The 16,333-nt window shown below is 46.8% G+C and overlaps 1 protein-coding gene across 2 annotated transcripts in view; it reads left to right on the top strand.

The window, feature by feature from the left end:
* Positions 1 to 265: 265 nt before the first annotated feature.
* The window catches only part of PRR5 (proline rich 5), a 91,463-nt gene continuing 75,395 nt past the window's right edge, over positions 266 to 16,333 (top strand). Inside the window, exon 1 of one of the 2 annotated variants that reach the window (XM_039341370.1) lies at positions 266 to 599. The gene's annotated coding sequence lies outside the window, so the exon portion shown is untranslated. The remainder of the gene's footprint in view (positions 600 to 16,333) is intronic. The other variant, XM_039341368.1, reaches the window with a different exon arrangement.

Below are 16,333 nucleotides of genomic sequence, written 5' to 3' on the forward strand. Positions count from 1 at the left end.
GCGAGGGCTTGGCGGAAATCGCCGAGGGCCGCTCGGTGACCTTGGGGAGCCCGAAGCGGGGTCCGAGCGCCGCCGGTCGCCTCCTCCGCTTGGCGCGGGGACCCTCCCCGCCTGCCTACTCGGACCGGCGCATCTCGGCCGGCAGGAAGAGGAGAGCGCTGCCCCGCCGCCCTTGGAGGCTCCGCGGCCGCCCCGCCTCCGGCCAAGCACCCCGCGGCCGGGGGGGGGGGCTAAAATGGCAGCGGAAGATAGCAGGGGGGGCGGCGGCGGCGGCGGCGCCCGCTTGCGCAGCGCCTGAGGCGGCTCGCCTCCTGTCTCCATCTCCTGTGCTGCTGCTTCTGCGGCTGCTGTCGCCTCGCTGAGGGATCCCGGGGCTCCGCCGGGCTGCCAATCCGGCTGCTGGACTCAGCGCCCGGCGGATTTCCCGCGTCCCCCGGGAAGGACTCTGTGGGCGCCTCTCCTCACGCGGGCGCTGCCCTCGCCGGCGAGGCCGGACGGCGCGGAGGGCAGCGGCCAGAGAAGAAGCCCGGAGGGTCGCCCGCGCAGTCGCCGCCGCGTGCGCGGGCGCCGAGAGGGGTCGCCGTCGCCCCTCGGCCAAGGTGAGCGGTGTGGGGGGGGGGCTGTGGAGGGGGTGAGAACTGGAGAGCCAGGTTTCTTGGGGGGGGGGGGTCGGATCTCGGCTTCCTTCGTCTGCTCCCCTGCGGGTCTAAGCCGGCCAGTTCCAGTGGCTGCCGCTGGTGGAGCGCGGCTGGCTCCCCTGGAGCGGGCTGCAGCCCGGCTTTAGCCCAGCGCGGCGAGAGGGGCTGGGCTGGGCCGGTTCGGATTTGGAAGGGAGACCCCGGGGAAATCCCGGGGCGGTGGCGCTAGTGCCGGACCAAACAGAAGGCCTGGTCAAACTGTTCTCCCCCCCCCTCCTTTTACTGGAGGGGTTGGGCTCAGCTTCGAGAGTCTCTCAGTTGTCGAGCTTGGCGGCAACCCCTTTGGGGTACCCCGCAGAGGGGAGGGAGGGGGAAAAGGTGTGAGGGGAGCATGGCCACGCTCTAGATGCCTTTCTAGAAAGAGGTTTCACTGGAGGTTTTTAAGAAAAGACTGGACAGCCACCTATCTGAAAGGGTATAGGACAGTGGTGGCGAACCTATGGCATGCGGAGCCCTCTCTGTGGGCTCGCGCTGTCACCCCAGCACATGTGGTCTCTAAAAGTTCGCCATCACTGGCCTAAGGCCAGCCAGCCTGGAACCGCCATTGGGGAGCCCACCATCCCACCCACCAGAGACCCCCTGGATCTCCCCCAACCCTGCCCAGCTCCCACAGGTGTCCCTCCCCATAAGCAAAATCAAGGTAGCCATGCCCACCCCAGCCATGCCCACTCAATCTGCCATGACTCCTGCAGCCACACCCATCCAGTAGCCACACCCACCCAGTCTGCCAAGCCCACTGTAGCTGTGCCCACCAAGTGGACCACACCCACCCGGCATCCGGCGATACATAAGTGGGTTTTGGGTTGCAGTTTGGGCACTCGGTCTCTAAAAGGTTTGCCATCACTGGTATAGGATCTCCTGCTTGAGCAGGGGGCTGGACTAGAAGACCTCCAAGGTCCTTTCCAGCTCTATTCTGGTTAGCTTCCAGCTGCAGAAATAACACAGACAGACACGTCTGCAGCAAGGCAATTCTAGGAAAGGATGCAGTTGCTTTGAAAAGTTGGGGTGAAGACTGCTTGGAGCCTCGTTTTAAGAATTGGAACTGAAGTCCTGCAGGGCTGGATTGCTTAGGATTTGGATGGGTTTGCCAGTGGATAACCAACTGGAAAGATTATACAGGCCTATTGAGCTCAGTTGGTAGAAAAGAATTTCTGAATTGAGCCTTTCTCTGGTTTACTGAACTCTGAATTAACAAGGGAAATAAAATGATATGGAGATGAAGGGTCAGTAAAACCTGGATTCAGAATCTACTGTCGGACACATAAGTTCTTTGGAAGATTTGCCTCTTTCATCCCAGCCTACTCACAGGGTTCTTGAGTTGAAGACCAAAAGGGGAATTCTCATCTAAGCTCCCCGTTGTTCTGAAGAAAAGAGGTGCTATAAATTTAATGAACATATAATCATCATCATCATCATCATCATCATCATAAATGAGGACCCACCATTGCTTACTGGTGTAAACCACTTAGAGAGTGCTTGCACTTAAAGCGGTATATAAGTCTCATAAAATAAAATAAATAAAAAAAGTTGGAAGGGACCTTGGAGGTCATCTAGTCCAACCCCCTGCTCAGGCAGGAAACCCTATACCATTTCGGACAAATGGCTGTCCAGTCTCTTCTTAAAAACTTCCAGTGTTGACGCATTCACCGCTTCTGGAGGCAGGTTGTTCCACTGGTTAATTGTTCTAACTTTCAGGAAGTTTCTCCTTAGTTCTAGGTTGCTTCTCTCCTTGGTTAGTTTCCATCCGTTGCTTCTTGTCCTGCCTTCAGGCGCTTTGGACAATAGCTTGACTCCCTCTTCTTTGTGGCAGCCCCTGAGATATTGGAACATTGCTATCATGTCCCCCCTCGTCCTTCTCTTTGTTAAACTAGACATACCCAATTCCAGCAACCGTTCCATATATATATATTAAATAGATAATCCAGTGCACTGGGTTTGAACAATATGATAAGACATAAAAATCCATGCAGACATTTTCAAGTAGGATATGGGGCCTTATGCTGGAGGCCACAGTGAGTTTTGCAGTTCTGTCTCCATGGATCAGGTTGCCAACTCTTTCCTATTCCAGAGCGTAGTCTCTTCCAAGGGATGACAGATGGGCTAGCTGGAGGAACATTATCATTGTTTCTTGCAGGCAAAGTAAAAAAAGATGAGCCTCAAACTACAATTAGGGCTGCTCTTACAGAGGAAACCTTGGCTGTCGTTATTCCCGTTCATATGGAACTTTTTCAGATCAGGGTGTTTGTTGACTGATCAAAGAGGTGGCCACAATTGTGGAAGGCCCACCCTCAGTCACAGTGACAGCCACCATCCTGACACCCCACCACCTTGTTTGCTTGACCTTTTCCCTCCTGGATGATTAAATTGACCATGGTTGGCACCGGCCCTCTGATTAAACCATAATCAATATTTCTTGAACATGGAATGTATTCTCACTTGCTTAAGGAGCCAGTGATAAGACCTCTAATGAGAACTCTCAGAAGGTCTTTGTAATTCTAGGTCAAGAAAATTCTATTTTGGGGTTGAGTAATTGAGCAAATGCTAACCTTGCAGTTGTAGAAGCTGATTATCTGGACTCATTCTAATCAAGGTTTCCTGTGGGATATGGTAATGTGGTGGCTTGGGTGGATGATCTGATAGATAAGATAAAATAACCTTTATTGTCATTTTTTTTACTGTGGGTACAACGGCACACCTCAAAATGAAATTTAATTGTCCACTCTCAAAGTGAAACACATGCATGATACACATCTAAACATACTATATACAACATATGTATAGACCTACACCCCTACATATACATAACAAATATTAAACACTGTCCATCTTGAATATATAACGGAAGGAGGAAGCTTGAGAGTTCACAAGGTTAATGCTGTATGGAATGAAACTATGGCTGAATCTGGATGTTCTGCTTCGGATACCATGGAGCTTGCTCCCAAATAGTGAAGATGCTATTTGGCAGTGGAACCAAGAAAGAAGGGTACCCAGGAAGTAGTGCTGGGCAGTGGCTGTTCATCACCCAGGGCATTGTCCAAATCTTGCCTTCTCTGCTTTTTAACATTTGTATGAAATCACTGAGGAAGGATATACCGGATTTTGGAGCAGGACACCATCAGGATGCTGATGATATCCAGAAATGTACAACTCCAAAAAAGCAATCCAGAAAAAAACTGAGGTGCTCTTAAAAGAACAAAATAAGACAGATTAAATCTGTTCTGGAGGAAGTTTCATTCTGCAAGAGAGAACAGAGTCAAAGTTTGGTCACACTCCTTGACCCCTAGCTGTCACTGAGGCCTTTTTGGAATGTTAGGAAGCAGGCACATGTGCAGGTATAGTATAGCACAGTGGTTCTCAACCTTTTTAATGCCGCGACCCCCAACCGGTCGTAAGTCGAGGAGTACTCAACCGGTCGTAAGTCGAGGACTACTCAACTGGTGCAGCACCGTTTGCAGAATGGGACTTTTGGCGGGCTCAGCAGGGCAGAGACAGCCTGGACAATTCCTATTGGCTTTTGAAAGCCAATAGAATTAGACTCTATTCAAGAGAGTCTATTCTATTGGCTTTCAAAAGCCAATAGAATAAAAGGGAGTAGCACAGCTAAGGAAAAGGGGGGAAAAATGGCGGACTGGGTTGTTTGGCGACCCCCGTGAAATGGTCGTTCGACCCCAAATGGGGTCCCAACCCACAGGTTGAGAACCACTGGTATAGTACAACAACTGTGATCCTCCCTGAACTGGTTATGGTGGTCATGCACACCCTCACGACAATGGTCATGACTATGCAATATAGTTTCCTTGGGGGCCATCCTTGGGGGGGGAGAAATCCTGTAAATTAAGACTTGTCTAAAATGCAGCAACTTGGTTGCTTATCCTGAGAGGAGACCCTTGAGGATGACTTTTACCCACCTTCCTGGTTGCCAATCATGAAGTTTGGCTGTGTGGGACATGGGAAGGGATGGAAAGCTCTTGCCACAGGGATGTCAGTTCTGCCATCTTCAGTTTGGTGCCTTACTGGCCTCCTGCCATCAAAAGCTAGGGGGAAGGGGGCATGGGGGGGGGATAAATGGGCAATAAATGTGTATGGGGATGTGATGGGAAATAGGAAGGGGGTGTTCCATCCCAGCCTATAGCCGTCCTTGTTAAAGGCACAAGGACCAAACCCCTGTTGATAAAATAGGCTGGACACTTTAAAACAAAACAAACCCCTTTTAATATGGGTAACAAACCTGCCAAATAGTCCAAAACACAAACAGCAAAACTCAATCCAAATGAAGGAAATAGTCCACAGGAAACACAATGCAAACAGAAGAGTAGTCACAAGCAAGATGAACAGACCAGGATTCCAAGAAGTATTTTGTAAACGGTTGCCTTCAGCAACCAGCACCGCCCACACCTCCTCTTTTTATACAGCAGTCCCAAGGCGTTGCCTCTCATTGCCTTCTCCTTTTACCCTGGAGTTGCCATATTGACTGCTGCTGATTTACTCTCGCTAATTGACGACGTGTGCGTGCATCAATTAGCATATCCATCAGGTGTGAGTCCTCCGAGTCTGATTCATTCTCCTCATACAGCTGAGCTTCATCAGGAACACGAATGGAGGGCCCAGGCTCTGCATCAAACCGTGAGTCCTGTAATTCATCAGAGCCTCTCTCTGCCCCTGAGGGCCCTTTGAATGCCTCCTCCACCTCCTCCTCAGATTCCTCAGACTCAGCTGTTGGGAGCACAGGCTGGCATGGAATCACAACAGGGGGGATGACTGCTTGACGAAGAGCAGGGAAGCACAGAACCAGTTTGTGCCCGTACTCGAGGCCACCCACCTTGAGAATGGAACGTGGATTGCTCCAAATATCTCAGCGATTCTCAAAACACCTATCTGGCTTTTCATTGGTTGAAGATAAACTGGTCATTGGTCAGGAGGACTGGGATGAGGGGAAAAATTTGTAAACTTTCATGTGGAAAACTTAGTTCTAGCCTGACTTTACTGCAACCAGCAGCCTTTAGTAAAAGAACTTATGCCTTCCCTCAAGTGGAGTCGAGGGTCTTTCTTTCCTAAGGGGTCTGATTGGGGCAGGTCTGACAAAGGGTGCATTTTCCTTTTCCCCTTCCCCTAGTTAGAAAAATGGCAAAAATACAACTTTTCTACCAAAGTTTTTACTGTTCATTGATTTGATGGGATCGATTTTAATTTTATTTTTAATTTATCTTGATTGGTCAATTTTACTGGTAGGTTTCAAGCAGAAGGGCAGGATGTATTCTCTGACATAAAATAAATAGTAAAATAAAAATAAAATCAACGGTCTTCTGAGATGCGCTTTTCACATCCCAAATTTGTTTTTTGGCTATGGGATTTCATAGTGACTCTAATCCAGGGGTTCTCAACCTTGGCAACTTTAAGACTTGTGGACTTCAACTCCCAGAATTCCTCAGCCAGCAAAGCTGGCTGAGGAATTCTAGGAGTTGAAGTCCACAAGTCTTAAAGTTGCCAAGGTTGAGAACCCCTGCTCTAATTCAACTCTTATTCAAGTTCTACTTTGCTTGGTTCTTTCCAAGATCTGTAAACATCAACCAGGTAGTCAAGGACTTTAATCAAATTCCTTCTTACTCTTTTAACCGAGATAAAATTTTAACATGCCTTACATTTCTGAATTGCTAGAATGAATACAGGAGACTTGCAGAAACGCTTCTTCTATTTGAAATTAAACACATTTATTTAATGGAAGTGGTGTGCCTTGTACGTGGAATTAAGTGTCCATTGTACATGAAATCAGATAGCATGATTTGAAAGGAACAGGAGGAATCTGGGCTTTGACATCTGCTCAGAAAATCCCAGATGCCAAGAACTCTGCTGGCTCCTGAATTTCTGACTAGCCTTCGCATCATGCAGCATTGATTTTCAGTCAACAAGGATCTATGATTAAGCCTCCTGAGGCTATTCTGTTCCAGTGTTTTAGGAAAATACAAAGACCTGAAAAAGTGTTTACTAGAAACACGAGTACACAAAGGGGGGGGGAAGCAGTCACCCGTTGCGATCTTTTATTATTTGCAAGGCATGAATGGTTCCAAAGAAATTGCAATTCTTTAAGCTACCTGGCTCAGTGGCTTGGGGGAAGCAGTTTATTTGCCACAGATGGACACGCAGCGATCCATTTGCAGTGTGCAACTGAAACGACACAGAATTGGCAAATCATGTCTGTGAAGACTGATCCTGTTGGGTGTTTCCTTGCTCCAGAGAAGCAAAGTTCATTCATGCAGTGTTTGTAGCCATGATACAAATTGGCCATCTGGCCTTTCCAGATGTTCATTTTGACTTTTCAGCCTACCACACAACTTCCCTGATGGCTTCCCATTTAAGTACTGCCTTGTTCAGATTTTTGGTATTAGCTAAGAGTTTACTTCCTGCTAAGAAGCAGGACTCTAGAGCAGTGATGGCGAACCTTTTAGAGACCGAGTGCCCAACCCAAAACCCACTTATGTATCGTCAAGTGCCGGGTGGGTTTCGCCTATTGGCTGGGTGTGGCCCATTGGCTGGGCGTGGCTGCGGTGGTAACGGCAGACTGGGTGGGACTAAAGAGTTCAGTCAATCAATTCCAACTCTGCAAGATCTTTTTTTTTCCTGCGAGAAGTTGAAACTGACTGATTGAACTTTTTTTTTTTTTGCACACGGCAGCGGAGGCCTAAAGTAAAAAGGTTTTATAAAACCCAGCTGAAGGCCTAGGACTGGGGTGACGGTGCGCGTGCCCACAGAGAGGGCTCTGAGTGCCACCTCTGCTCTAGAGCAAGTTGAATGGATAAAAAGTAGCTTTTGGAAAAAACCTCCGGTTCCTTTGGCATCTTCTTAACCACCGTCTGCTTGTTTTAGCCAAACATTAAAATGCCATGATTATAGCATCCTCCCAGTGGAAGGTAGAACTGGGATGGACAGGTAGGCAGCGGAAGCAGAACAAGGTGGTGGTCTTGCAAGAGAACCCCAGTCATTCTGCAGCTGGTGCTTGATCAGCCACCTTCCTTGATCTTCTGCTGGGGCCTCGGGCCTGAAAAGAGTTGGGGGTCAAGCCTTGTGGAGGAAATCGCAGGGCAGACGTGTTGTGCTGTTCCTGTGGTTCCTGGAATGAAACTTGAATTGGCAAAGACTGTTGTGGGGACCGCTTGTTGGAGCATCGACTGGGTGAGGTTGGATTTGCTGCTCTTGAGTGAGAGATGATTTGGGGGAGGGGGGATTCTGCCTGATAGGGTCACTAGGGGTGAGGGTTTCCTGGCTGCTCTGGGTGAAAGCAAAGTAGTCGGTGGGTCAGACTTAGGGTGGAAGACAAATTGTTGGGTTAGGTCAGGGGTAGGCAATCTTGGCCCCTTCATAACTTGTGGACTTCAACTCCCAGAATTCCTGAGCCAGCATGGCTCAGCTTGGAAACCTCTCCCTTTCCCCTCAGCATGGCTGGCTCAGGAATTCTGGGAATTGAAGTCCACGAGTCATAAAAGAGCCAAGGTTGCCTACCCCTGGGTTAGGTGATGTGGAGGGGAGAGGTTGTCAGATTGAAGTCCCAAATGCTCAACAGGATCACTGGCAAACTAGTTAAATCAGCAGTCCTAGGTAGTTTATGGATGGGTTCCCTTTGCTTCAGGGCAGGAGGAGATGGGCTAGGGGAAGTATTTCAGAGGCATCAAGCATGGGATGATGTGTCAGTCATGGGAGTGGGGAAACTGGCTTTGGATTCTAAGACCAATACTGAATTCCAGTATCCAAAATCTGCTCTGTGCAGTTTTGATGGTCTGGACTCTACTTGCTGGTGCTTCACACTAGGTGGACCTGTATTAAAGCTTGATGGGGATAAGGGGACCAACCTGGTTTGCATTACTGAAACCTGGCTGAGCATGGAAAGGGATTCCCCTCTCAGATGTGCCAGGTTTGGGTGTGGGTTTTTTACGATGGTTTTGTAAACTACTGCGTGTCTTTTAAATACACATATAAACATATAAATCTACGGCTTAGCACTTTAGACACTTGGTGAAATGAACCATATAGAACAAGAATGGTTGTCTTAAGATGTAACAAGTTTATTTGCTTTTGCTGTTAGCAAAGTGTAGGTATATACTCAATATATATGGCTCAAATACTTGACTCTGGGTGGCTAACAATGATTAAAAATATTATAAACAAGCCAATGTAAAACATATCAAGCAGCTGAGATTAAACCCAACACAATTAATATAACCATTTTATGGGCTTAACCATACAACCAGAGCTCCAGGCTCAGTAACCAAACTTGGTCTTCAAGGCCAGCAGGGACAAGTCTAATCTCCTGGGGAATGAGTGACATTCAAGAGGGCAGGTACCCTGACAAAATGAGGTCTCTTCCATCAGATGATATTGCCTAATGGACATGACCTAGAGCAGACTCTTCTATCAGATCTGATAGGATGGGCAGATACCGTTTATTTATCAAATTTATGTGCTGCTCATTTTGCAGTTGAAAGTGATTCTGATACAGTCATGGACAGACTGCACAGTCATGTCATTCCTGCAAGAAACCCAGTCCCAGGTTGAAGAACTTTGTAGATAACTTGAAACGAACTCAGAAAAATATTGGCAAGCAATGCAATTTTGTGGAGCAGTAGTGTCATATATCTGCCCTCCCTGTTGCATTTTATACCACCTGAAGCTTCCAAATATTCCTTGGGGCAACCCCAGGCAGAACTTATTGTAGTAATCCAGTCGGGAGGTGACAAAGATATAAGTGATTATGAGTATAGCCTCCTGATCCATGAAAGTATGTAATGGGTGCCCAACATATAGTTGTGCAAACTGATACTTCCCGTAAGTCTAGAACAGTGGTTCTCAACCTTTTTAATGCCATGACCCCAACCGGTCGTAAGTTGAGGACTATCCAACCAGTCGTAAATCGAGGACTACCCAACCGGTCGTAAGTCGAGGACTTTCCCTGCCTGGGAGTGCCGCGCATGCATGGTGCTGCCCCCTGTGCCGGCCGAGGCATAGCTGGCAAGCGGCAGAGATGGAGCAGGCCGACCACCGGCTGGGCCACCAGCTGGCCCAGCCCAAGGGAGGTAAGCCACCCGCCGGGCCCCACACGTGCCAGCAACCCTCCCTGCACCCGCCGGCCTCCCACCTCTCACCCCTGGCCCTCTTTTACTTACATTTTTAGTAGTTGCTCAGCAGGGAGGGGTGTAAACTTCCAGACAGCTTGCCTTCGCTGCAGACAACTTGCAGCACCGTTTGCAGAATGGGACTTTTGGCGGGCTCAGCAGGGCAGAGACAGCCTGGACAATTCCTATTGGCTTTTGAAAGCCAATAGAATTAGACTCTATTCAAGAGAGTCTATTCTATTGGCTTTCAAAAGCCAATAGAATAAAAGAGAGTAGCACAGCTAAGGAAAAGGGGGAAAAATGGTGGACTGCATTGTTTGGCGACCCCCGTGAAATGTCGTTCGACCCCAAATGGGGTCCCGACCCACAGGTTGAGAACCGCTGGTCTAGAAGGATCCCCAAATTGCACACAGATGCCATGTGAAGTAGTACAACCCCATCCAGAACTAAAGACTGAAAGTCCCCAGAATCAGGGGGCCTTAAAATGCAGAGCCTCCCTGGAGTTTGAGGGGAAGTTTACTCCCCCTCCAGACCCTCATGCCTCCAGATACTGAGGCAGGACAATTTATACATTTTGTCCCTGCATTCTGGCTTAGGAATTCTGGGAATTGAAGTCCACAACTCATAAACGAGCCAAGGTTCCCCACCGCTGGTCTAGGAAGACTGGTTCCTGACCCAGGTAGAGATAAAGTTGGCTGTCAACTAGAGACTGATGTTGCAAGAGGTTTGTAAAAGGGTTGGGCCATCAGTCATGGGGTTGCAGTCACCATCTTGATTTGGTTTCATTCCTTCCCCGTCTTTTTAGCTCCTATTCCTGCCTGTTGTCATTCCCCTTGGAAGTTACTTGGTTAAGTCTTTCTTTAAAACCAGTGTCTTCCAACCTCAGCAACTTTAAGATGGCGGGCTTCAACTCCCAGAATTTCTCAACTTGCTTTAAGAAAAAAAAAATGGCTTCCAAAAATGAGGCATGGGAAAGAGAAATAGCGTTAAGAGGAGATGGCAAAGTTTAGTGCAGGAGCCAGCAGAGGATCTCAGCAGAAATGGATTGTTGCACTGTTGATATTCAATGCAGAATCAATGAAGACCCTATTGAAAGGGTGGGGTTTCTGTTGTGTGGTTGCCATCTTGATTTTTTTGATGTGTAGGTCTGCGGGTACCCTTGTGTGTCAAATGTATGTGGGGTTATTGGGCGATTGAGGCAGAGATTTTTTTTTATGTTTTGCAGATGTTCAGTGGGCGTTTGTGTTAGAAATTGTTTTGGTTCCATTTGAGTCATTGTGTATGAGAAAAATCACGTGTCATTCAGACTGGAAACAGACACCCACATACTTAAAATGAACACTCTATTTTACTTATCTTGTATGTTCAAGCAGAAGTAATTTGGAGATCTTTGTTTCCCATTTTAATTTGTCAAAGTGTGTGGTTTTACTTTTATCAAATATGCACTCTTGGATAAATGCAGTCAATTTCCATTGTTCCCTCTGGATTGGTTAAGAATGAAGCAATTGTATTCTGCAGGATCATAAACTCTGATTCCAACTGCTAAAGCTGCCCAGTCCACTTTTTGCTTTGCAAGATTTGATCAGACAGAAAAGCTAGAAATTTGGGGTAGGGAAGCAAATCCTAAAACCTGCCCTTTTGGAAGCTGAATCTTGCTCCTAATCTTAATTTTTTTGTGGCAGTGCTATGTGAACATACCTCCTTAAAGCTGTAGTAGAAATGCACTGAAAACAGTCTGAGCAATGAATTTTCAGACAGCTCATTAACCAATATTAGATTGCACTGCATTGTAACTCTTGTGATCTTGATAAACAATCTAAAAATTAAATGCATTGTAGTGACGTCATTCCCATCAACAGTTTAGTGGAAACCTCTATCACAGGCTCCAGGGATCAAAATAGTCAAGATGAAGCTGCAACCATGTAATAAAAACTCTGGCCTTGGATCACATGATCAAATGTACTGTATTTTCCAGCGTATAAGACGACTTTCTAAACCATGAAAATCTTCTCAAAAGTCGAGGGTCATCTTATACGCCCAGTCGTCTTATACGTTGGAAAATACCGTATTTTCTGGCGTATAAGACGACTTTCTAAACATGAAAATCTTCTCAAAAGTCGGGGGTCATCTTATACGCCCAGTCGTCTTATACGCCGGAAAATATGGTAATTTTTTTGTCCTTTCCCTGTAGATACCCTCTTATTTCACCACATATAAAGGGAAATCTAAGCCTAACTATATATAATAACTTTCTAGCGAGAGTTGTACAAATGAATCCAGAGGTATTCCTAAAGCCCTTAAAATTCAGCACAGGAGCCATTTTTTTTAGCATTTAATTTTGGTTTTTCTTTTACCCTAACAGAAAGAACCAAGGAACAGTCAAGAAATCTGTACCTGATAATTTAGCTGTTGCAGCCATTTATTATCTTGAAATGTTGTGACATTCCATCACAATGGAATGTCATTACAGTATATAGTATTATAATAAAATTTAATGGTGTTTTTTGAGAGTTCTTTTAATTCCCTTTAAAACACCACAGAGTTTAGTATAGCATGTGGGGGGGGGAGTGTGTGTGAAATTCCAGGTAGACAGACTATTCTGAGTTTCAGTGGAGTTAAACATTGACCATTTCAAGTGCTGAAATAGACAATAGATCAGTGTTTCTCAACCTTGACAACTTTAAGGCATGTGGACTTCAACTCCCAGAATTCTGGGAGTTGAAGTCCACATGCCTTAAAATTGTCAAGGTTGAGAAACACTGCAATAGATAGATAGATAGGTAGGTAGGTAGGTATGGATGACAAACCAGTCAACGGTTCTTTCCAATATGAAAACAATCTTCATCATGCACTTTTTGTAGATTATTTTTTTATGTATTTTTATATCCCACCTTTATTATTTTTATAAATAATTCATGGCAGTGATCATACCTCCTCCATCCTTCTCCTATTTTCCTCACAATAATAACTCTGTGAGGTGAATTGGGCTGAGAGACAGTGACCGGCCCAAAATCACCCAATCAGCTTTCATGCCTAAGGCAGTACTAGAACTCACCGTTTCCTGGTTTCTAGGCCAGCACCTTAACCACTAGACCAAAATGACTATGATATGATGTTCATACTCCTGTTGTAAAATGCATAGATCTTATCCCATAGCGGCTTGACCAGTGAAAGGTTAATACTTCTCTCTTACAAATCAAAGCACAGACTTCAGTTTCAGGTCAACATTAAACCTGTTTTCTCCTTTCCATTCAGTTATTTTTGATTCTAAGAAACTGCCTGGACAAGTCCCTATAGTTTTTTTGGCAGGGTATTTCAGAAATGGTTTGCCCTTGCCTCTTTCCTAGGGCTGAGAAAAGGCGACTGGCCCAATATCACCCAACTGGTTTTGTGCCTAAGGTGGGACTAGAATCCACGGTATTGAAGTTTCTAGTGTGACGCCTCAATCACTTCACCAAACTTGCTCTCTAAACCGTAATTAATGTGGTCTTAATGAAAAGGAAATTTTTCCTCCGTCAGTCATCATGTTTCTGATTCCTTCTGTTTTTGTTTCTGCATTATAGGGTATTTTATTACAAAAGAGTGGAAACTTTCCAATGAAGGTTATTATGCTTGGCCCCAAACCAAAAGAATTTATGTCATTACTGCCAGCAACATGGTTAGTTTTTCATTATGGAAATGAAGCTTTTCCTACTGTGTCTGCTGCTTGTTGACATTCAAATTATTCGTGAATTAAAACATTTTGTTATGCTTAGTTTGGGAAAAGAGAAATAAATGGGGTGGTTTGGGGGAAAGAACTTTGGTTTTAGATGTATAAAGCACAGATCAAACATGTCTATTGAAATCAGAACTTTTTCTTTCCCAGGGGCGTCTTTGGAATTAACCAGATTAGCCCCTCAACTATTTCAAAAAGCCCGTTAAATGCTTGTGTTTAATCATTGTGTTTATAGTTCTGTGTTTACTTTTCTCCCTAAAACTTGAGTAGCTGGGGAATTCTGGGAGTTAAAGTCCACATGTCTTAAAGTTGCCAAGGTTGGGAAACCTTGCCCCAGCAGAAGGTCTCAGTATTGATCAGTTGGATGGACTGGTGAGAAGGAAGGATGTGAGAGTTAGATTAGACCAGGGGTAGGCAACCTAAAACTCTCAAAGAGCCACTTGGACCCGTTTCCCACCGAAAAGAAAACACTGGGAGCCACAGTATATCATAAAGATAAAAAAGGATATCTGCAGTGTTATCTTCATTTTAGATGTCAAAAGGGTCTCTTTCCCTCTCTCTCTCTCTCTCTCTCCCTCCCTCTCTTTCTGTGTCTCTTTCTCTCTCTGTCTCTCTCTCTCTCCCTCCCTCTCTCTCTGTGTCTCTTTCTCTCTCTGTCTCTCTCTCCCCCTCCCCGATCTTCTGCTCACCTGGCAAGCTGGTTTCAAGCTGTTCTCCAACAAGCTCGGGGGTAGGCAACCTCAGCTCTTTTATGACTCAAGGACTTCAACTCCCAGAATTCCTGAGTCAGCATAGCTGGGCTAGCTAACTCTCTCCTGCCTTTCCTGCTTCCTGTTTCTTGCAGAGACACAGTAAAGGGAGGAGCCCCGTCCAAAAAGCTTTTCAGCTTGTCGGAGAACACTGTGAGTCCATTCTCTTTTACACACATACACACACACACACACACACACACACACACACAGAGAGAGAGAGAGAGAGAGAGAAGCAGAGAAGCGCAAGTGCCTCTGTCTCTCTCTGCAAATGGCAGAGGAGGCTGGGAGCCACAGGGGAAGGCTCAAAGAGCCGCATGCGGCTCTGGAGCCGCAGGTTGCCGACCTGTGGAGTAGACCCAAGCAAGGTGTGTCAGAAATTGAAGAGGTGAGTTACTGATTGATTGCGTATCTGCTCTTCAGCTAGAGAAAGTTTGCTTGCTAGGGTCATCAACCTAAATGTGCTCTCATCCAGATAAGATTAAGCAATAGTAGTAGCACTTAGACTTATATACCACTTCACAGTGCTTTACAGCCCTCTCTAAGCAGTTTGCAGAGTCAGTCTACTGCCCCCCACATTCTGGGTCCTCATTTTACCAAATTCGGAAGGATGGAAGGTTGAGTCAACCTTGACCTGGTCAGGATTGAAGGAATCGAACTCCTGGCCTTGAGAGCAGAGTTAGCCTGCAGTGCTGCATTCTGACTACTGCGCCACCACAGCTCTTCCAATTGAAAGACTTCCATAAAAGATCAAATGAAGTCCAAACTCAACCAAGCCAAGCCAACTACGTTTTAGATTAGCATGTTGTTTGATTTACTCCAACATTGAGACATTCAGCAAACCATGTTTAAACCTAGGCTAGGGGAAAGTATGAACCCAGCCTCTATCTAAATTGATTGGGTCAATTTATGTAATTCAGTTTGGGATGAGCCTAGTGGTGGGATTCAGCCGATTCACACCAGTTTAGCAGAACCAATACCTAATTTTTTGTTGAGTTTGACGAACCGGTTACGATAAATCTGCACAAGCCCTCCGTCTCTGCCGCCGCACTTGCGCACACTTTCTGGCTGCTCTGCGTCAGCCGGCATCTCCCTTCTCCTTTCTGGAAGTGGCAGAAAACAGGGCTGCCATTTCCAGAATGGAGAAGGGAGATGCCGGCTGATGCTGAGCAGCAAGAAAGTGCGGACCAGCAGAAGGAAGGAAGGAAGACTTAAGGACACCCGGGAGATGAAGGAAGCTACCGTAAGCTGCCTTTCTCCCTTTCTTGGCTGCTTCATGCAAGCAGGTGCATGGTGGCAGCAACGGAGGCTTGGCGGAGGGAGCCAGCAGGGGAGGCTTGCGTCCCCTGGTCACAGCACAAGCCACGGGAGAGTTGGAGGAGAAGGAGGAGGCGGCTGCCGCTGAGCAGATGATCTGCGGGGCGAAGTGGGACGGCAGGGGCAGTGGGGACCAAAGAAAGCCCCTCCAGCGACAAATGTGGCTGTTGTGCAGCGGCGGCAGAGCCTTTCGCCGTCATTCCCCCATGGAGGGGGTCTGGATAGGGTCCATCCTCCATAACAGGCCAGTCCAGCTTGGGAGGGGAGTGAAAGGAAAGAGGCGGGCGGGCAGCCAGGTCACCAAGTGGTGAGTGGTCTGGGTGCGGGGGTCCTGAAGCAAGCAGGTGCAGGGCCTGTGGGACAGCTCCTCTTAAAGCAGTGGTTCTCAACCTGTGGGTTGGGACCCCATTTGGGGTCGAACGACCATTTCACGGGGGTCGCCAAACAACGCAGTCTGCCATTTTTTCCCCCTTTTCCTTAGCTATGCTACTCCCTTTTATTCTATTGGCTTTTGAAAGCCAATAGAATAGACTCTCTTGAATAGAGTCTAATTCTATTGGCTTTCAAAAGCCAATAGGAATTGTCCAGGCTGTCTCTGCCCTGCTGAGCCCGCCAAAAGTCCCATTCTGCAAACGGTGCTGCACCAGTTGAGTAGTCCTCGACTTACGACCGGTTGAGTAGTCCTTGACTTATGACCGGTTGGGGGTTGCGGCATTAAAAAGGTTGAGAACCACTGTCTTAAAGGGTTCTGTG

The sequence above is a fragment of the Crotalus tigris genome, unplaced genomic scaffold (assembly GCF_016545835.1).
Source record: "Crotalus tigris isolate CLP2741 ecotype Arizona unplaced genomic scaffold, ASM1654583v1 scf7180000017764.6130737, whole genome shotgun sequence".
NCBI lineage: Eukaryota > Metazoa > Chordata > Lepidosauria > Squamata > Viperidae > Crotalus > Crotalus tigris.